The sequence below is a fragment of the Alligator mississippiensis genome, chromosome 3 (assembly GCF_030867095.1).
Source record: "Alligator mississippiensis isolate rAllMis1 chromosome 3, rAllMis1, whole genome shotgun sequence".
Lineage (NCBI taxonomy): Eukaryota > Metazoa > Chordata > Crocodylia > Alligatoridae > Alligator > Alligator mississippiensis.
In genome coordinates this window covers 119,108,952-119,115,750 of record NC_081826.1, presented here as the reverse complement: position 1 = coordinate 119,115,750, position 6,799 = coordinate 119,108,952, and the positions used below count along the sequence as shown (strand labels likewise).

The window sequence follows — 6,799 nt, the reverse complement described above, 5'->3', positions numbered from 1 at the left end:
GCACATTTTGCTTTTGCTCTCATATTTCCATTGGGGAGGGCAGCAGATAAATTGAATTAAATAAATAAATAAATTCTTGTTTGTCCAGTCAGCCCAATTTAGGGCTTATTCACCTCTCATGCCAATCTTTCTTTTGAATGAAGATTGGGTCATTCATTTGATATGTTCCCTGTTTGTGTAAGGTTAAAATCTGTTCTTAAAATAATAAAGAGTTGGACTTTTCAGTTACTACAATGTGTGCTGATTTATAGAAAAAGCTCTACTGGGCAGTCACTAGAGATCCCCAGCAATAAAGAGATCTCCCTAACAGTAGAGACCTGATCAAAGGGTCATTGAAGTCAGTGGCAAGACTCTCACTGATTTGAGTGGGCTTTAGATCAAGCCCTCACTGTGCTGGCTGAGGGAGGCTTGAAACTGTCAAAAGAGCCATTGAGGTAGCCAGCCAATTTTGTTTTTATGGAAGTAACACCTTTTTGTACTTTATGGTATGAATATGAAGATAATATTTATTTTTGGAGTCTCAGAAAGAAAGGTAAGGTCAGGTGCATTAAATTCAGCCAACCAAAAAAGCTTGGAGTAAGAATTAGTATTTATTCTGTAATAGTTTGCATACATGATTGCTATATGTTTTTCACAAATAATACATACCATAGATATAAGTGTTAACTACAAAAAATGTTGTCCAAGAACAAAATTATACATTGCAGAAGCATACGCACATTTTATATTCCTAGCTCTGTTACACCATTCCTCTAATTTTAAAATTTGCTGTCAGACACACAAACATGAGTGCTACTTCAGCTAGGTGTGATCAATTGCATTTTTAATTGACTTCAACAGTATAGCTTCACAACATATTTACAAAGCGATACCTTGATGCAGTTTTAAATAGGTAGTTAGTTGCTGACCTATAAGCCTTCATGGAAGGTGAAATTGACTGTCTAATGTCCCTAAATGGATTCATGCAATGTTATTCGCATTCCCACTAGACATAATTGCGACTATATATTGACAATAAACATGATGTGTAAAGATGCAACATTTATTTTGGAAGGCAGGAAGAATGAACTATTTTAAATGCTTACTTATGTTCCAAATGCTGTTATAACTGGTGTAAGCATGGCTGTTAAAGGAAACTTGCTTTCATTTTGCTCACTGTCATGTTCTGAAAGTCCACAAGGTCAGAAGTAGCTATGCGACCATGTAATTTTGTTTTCAGATTTCTATTGTCTGAACTTTGCTAATGATGCTAATGTTTCTCAATGGCATCTGTTGGTGGGAGTCAGTCTGCTGAAAAAAGCCATAATTAATTTGCGATACAAACAGTAGGAGAGATGGTATAATTTCTAGACTGTTACATTGCTGGTATCACTATCAGAAAAATGCATGTACTGGCTAAACATTAGGATGATTTTTTTTTAATATTGGGCAGCAGTTTTTTCCCTTTTGATCAGTAAACAGTACTCAGGGCGCAGAAACTAGTTTCACCCCTAATACTAGGCTCCTATACTGCTTGTGTCATAAAAGATGGACCAAATACTTCTTTCATTGTGACCATAGGAACTGTGGAATAGGATTGGTGTTATTCTGTGTGTCCTGTAGAAAGCAGAATTGAGGCCAATGTCTCAACTCAGTGACGTACAGCACATGCCTCTTGAAAACATCTGACTTGTGTGAATTTTAATAAATAACTTTAGTTTCAGATGTAATATTTAGATTATCATATGGTGTCAAACCATCTATCATGTAAGGATGTGCTTCTTTATATGTATAACTTTGCGTATGTTGTTTATAGTAAAACTCAGTCATAATTTCCATGGTATTCAACATGCATAACAAATTGAAAAGCTACCCATATCTTATTTAGAGGACTGAGTATGTTTTATATCTCAGATCAATTAATTCTGATCTCAGTGTTTCGTCCTGGGCAAGTCACTTCATCTCTCTGTTTTATTTGCAAAAATTAATCCTAACTCTTATGGGCACTCCAAGATTTATTTAGGTGGTGTTTGTCACATGGTGCCTAAACAGGCAAAGTATGGATGCTCCAAGAACAGTATCTTCTGAGATATTGAGTACCTCTTCGAAGCATCTGAGAGCCTTCACTCCCTACTGACTTCCTATTGAACATCACCTCAAAGACATTGTAATGGCATATTTGCAGATTTCCTCTCATGAACAAATAGTTATTATTTTTCTTTACACAATGTAACAGAGAGGTTGTACATAAGTCTTAGGCTCAAAACCTCAGTTTGTGTAAATTACTGTACTGCCACAATCTGGCCCATAACTTTTCTGCGCCAAGAAAAATATGGTAATATTTATAGTTGGATACTGCATCTTGACACCTTTTTCCTCCTTACCCATTTACTGATGCTCCTGTTTTACTCTGTTCTTTGGTTGCAGTTGCAGCCATCTCTGCCTATCTGTGAATATACAGCTGAACATGGTAACCATAGCTAATAAAGTGCCCTTCACACCCAAGCCTTCTCTCAATTACAGTAATTCACAGTTTCCCAATCAAATCTTTACAGCGATACACAGCAAGAAATATCAGTAAGCAAACACACTCATTCACTCAACTTGCTTTTGAAAATTACTTTTCATAACCTAGTAGAAAATCCATAATGATTTGTTAAAATAATAATTGAATGTAGCAATCTGTAGCTGCTATACATGGTACATGATATTAAAAAAACCCAACAGAACACAAACAAACAGAACACAACATCATGCTGTTCAAAGTGCAATGAGACAGAATTATGCTTTCCAAAACTCTACTAATGCAGCTACGTGTCAAGTATTTTTTTTTTTTACTAAAATTACAATGATCAGAGAACAAATAAATACCATTTGAGACATTTTTTTAGCTAGCATACCAACATAAGCACTAAGTTACTTAAGCCATTTGTTGCTAATAATAATGAAAAGTATTAATGATAACTATGTACAGGTAGTCTTTCTCCTCATCATCTTAATCTCACTCCACTACAGAAACAAAATCAATATGATAACCAGGAACAATAATGCTTGTTGTAATGTTTCTTGCACTTCCTTGCTGATATCTTTGTTGCAAGTATTACACTTGCATTAGATTTTAGGAACCAGACAATACCATTTCACTGTACCAAATGACATCTTGCTAAAATCCATCAGATGTTAACAGCCTGGGCTATCTCATATCTTTAACCAGTGATGGAGATGCATTGGTAACAGTGCAAGAATGAGAAATGGAAAGAGAGAGATTAGCATGGAAAAGGTTTTAGCTGACCCTTATCTTGTATCTGAGTGAAAGCCAAGTCCCTCTAGTATACTAATAGATCCATACTGGATCTGGCCCTATATAGATGCATTAATGAGGGAGAGAATTCCTCTAAGATGAGACTAAAGTCAAGCCTAATTCTTGTGTCTTTGACGTCCAAAGAAAATTTAGGGCTGACTTTGACAGGTGTGCTAGAAATCCCAAAGTGGGTGGGGATCTTGGGGTCCCATGCCTTTAGTGGTAGCCACTGGAAGTATATCGCCACATATGTGAAAACACAGGTGTGTACTTATGTGTGTGAGGGTACCAATATACTGCATCCTATAAAAGAGTGTAGTGGAGACCATGTTCTCTTAGACCATGGCTGACTTGGTGCAATTTATTTTCAACCTTCCTAACATGGGTTTATTTCTTAAAAGGCATCATCAAGCTCTTAATTATTACTCCAGTATTCATAGGTTCTTCATTTCCCACAAACATCAAATATCATCAGTTCAACTTAATATTTACATAGATAGTAGTTCTAAGACTATAGGCACACAGTTATTTTAGTATAGCTATCAAGATTCAAAATTACATGCAACTTTTGCTTATCCATTTAAAGAACATTAAGGTAAAGAAATACATGTTACTGGCACTGAAATGTGTAGCAAAATCTTATTATTCCAATTTTAGCCTGCTGTTTTCAGTATCATCACTGAGTTGTTTATGCAAGCAGCTAACAATATCAGGTCATCAGGATATTGGCATATCATATAAGTTCCAACTTTACAGAAAGGTGTTCTGTAGTTATCGCACTTCGGGAAAGACAATTGAGAATGGCGATTAAAGCAAGCAGCTTGCTGCATCCTTTGAAAGATCACATCCTAGTTTCCTTGCTCAGATTTAATCAGTTCTTTCCCAGGCCCATTTCCATTGATGATAGTGCAACTTTATCTGTATTAGGAGTAGGGATAAAGATGGAGACTGTGTGTATGACCTTGGACTTTGAACAGGAGGTAAGAAAGGGAGAGTGCTTTGTCTGCTTTCCTAAGAGTTTCCTTAATTTGGTCTGATAATGCTATATGCACGCGAGTAAATGCAACATTCAATACAATACAATACAATAGCATTAATTATAAGCCTTAGTCTGCAGCATTCTCTCAGGTGAGCAATACTCTTCATTTGCTGGCACAACTCAAAATATGTAACAAAATGGCTTCACAACTTTGGACAGAACTGGAGTTGTGTGACTATCAATCAGTGATATCACATCTGTGATGTCCGATGAATATAAAGCATTAAACTCTCTTCTTTACATTTTATATTGAATGGGCAAATGTATGACAAACAGCTCATTGGGTGGGGATTATTGCCATTCAAATGCTGTTAACTTGGGCTGTCTCTGATGCCTTTTACTATAATTATTTTCCATATTTTCCATTAGTTTCAAAGATACGTCCTAACATATTGTTTAATTAGAAATGAATTGGCCAAGTATATTTCAAGCCACAGTGATATGTCAGATAATAATGATGCTTGGCATTTATGTTGTCATTAAAGCCAAAAAGTACTACACAAAGGCAAGCCAATATCACTACTTTACAGATGCAATATCTGAAGCTCAGACTGTTTTGGTGACTTGCCAAGGGTCACAAACATTCCCAGTCCCCTTTGCAAGCTGTGAAGTACAATAAAGACAAAAGAAAACTGGTTGAAAATTTTTGTCAAGTTTCAAGAGCCAGTCCCCCTAGTCTAGGTTGTGATTGAGGACTGATTCTCCTCTCACTAATTTTACACTAATACCATTTCACTGACTTCACTAGAGATACTATGGTCACATTGGCATAGGTCCAAAGTAATGGAAGCAAAATAATTCTCTATTGAAGTAAAGGGTGTAACTGGATGTAGGCTCATGCATCCAATTTCTGAGCAAATTGGAAAGTGTCCAGCACTGAGTGACAAAAATGATAAGGAGCCTGGGAAGCAAGACTTATTGAGGAAAGGCTGAAAGAACTAGGGTTATTTAATCAGGAGAAGAACAGATGAAGCGGGGACTTGATAGTTTTCAAATACCTGAAGGGTGATTACAGAGAGGATGGAGATGGGATTTTCTCTGTGGCTGTAGGGGACAGGATTATAACCAATGGCCTCAAGCTGCAGCAGAGCAAATTTAGGTTGGAGATTAGGAGGAACTTTCTGACTATGAGGGTGGTCAAACATGGACCTCGGGAGGTGGTAGAATCTCTGTCCTTGGAAATTTTCACAAGCAGGTTATACACACACTTGGCTGGGATGGTTCAGTGAAGGACTGGGGCAGTTTCCCGTATCAATCTCCCCTCAGTTACAATGCTGGTTACATGCTGAAAAAAGATAAAGGTAATCCTTTATACAGCCTACTCAAAAGAGATGCCTAACCACAGAGACAGCTTTGTTACATTTCACTGTATAGCTTTACCTTTGGTGACTTAATCCTTATTCATACTAGTGTGAGAGGAGAATCAGATCTTGAATCTCCAGTATTGAAGTGTCTACTAGTCTTTTTTATTTTTTTATTTTTTTTTGCAAAGCATTTTTAGTGTTCAATTTCAAATCAACCTCAGTTACATTTGCAATGAAATAATATTCTGCTTGCTGGGCTGAGATGAGAAGGAGCTATCAGAGCTTTAATCTCCCAAAAATCTCAGATAGGTAATTCAGGAAAGCAAGACAAGAACAGAGTTAATATCATTCTAAATCCACACTAGGATAGTGATCTCAGGCATGAAATACATGGTGACTGAGCAGAAACACCTTTCTGTGAACTTTGATAGCAGCATTTCTCTTCTGAAAGCTGAATCAAGCAGCAGCAGCTCAGTAATGCTGGGACTTATCCTGCAGCTAAAGTGGTATTGGTCCACTTAGTAAAAGCCTCAAGTCATCACGGGGAGTGGAAGCACCAGAACTGCTGATATTTCCAAAACTCTTAGCAGCAGTAACCACACAGCAGCTTTTCTGTAACATAAAACCATAATCAAATTAATTCAGCAATATACTTTTTGTAATTATTTGGTTAAATTCCCTGGGAAAAACACAAGCTGGTTTCTTTGCAAGGAAGAAAGCACCATGCAGGATCTTTGTGCTTACAAAGGGCACTTCTTCCCCACCACTGCTCACTGTGTAAAACATCATTTGATGCTCTTTGCAACATAAAACAGGGAAAAGCCTGTTTTTTATTGGAGAAATGATACAGGAGGATTTTCATGAAATGTAACAACTTTTATTTTGCCCCTGTTGTCATGATGACATTTTAAAAATAAATTAGTGTGTAAATATATTACTATGAATTCAATAAGGCAATCTAAATATATGAATGATACTGTGAGCTGGGCAAAACCAAAACATGAACACAACTATGAATCCACTGACAGAGTAAACAGAAACTGATATTCATTTAGGGGAAAAAACTCCAAGCCCTATCTATTCCTGCAGGTTAGATAATAGTCAAGTTATAATTTTACAAAGTTTGAAAAAGTCTGTTACGCACTGAATTCCTTCTTTTAATGGATTAGCCATCAG

General features: G+C 36.6%; 1 protein-coding gene across 1 annotated transcript in view; it reads right to left on the bottom strand.

Moving 5' to 3' along the window:
- Window positions 1-582: 582 nt before the first annotated feature.
- Window positions 583-6,799, bottom strand: part of MYLK4 (myosin light chain kinase family member 4) — a 98,845-nt gene continuing 92,628 nt past the window's right edge. The window contains exon 15 of the mRNA XM_014606696.3: window positions 583-6,235. The gene's annotated coding sequence lies outside the window, so the exon portion shown is untranslated. The remainder of the gene's footprint in view (window positions 6,236-6,799) is intronic.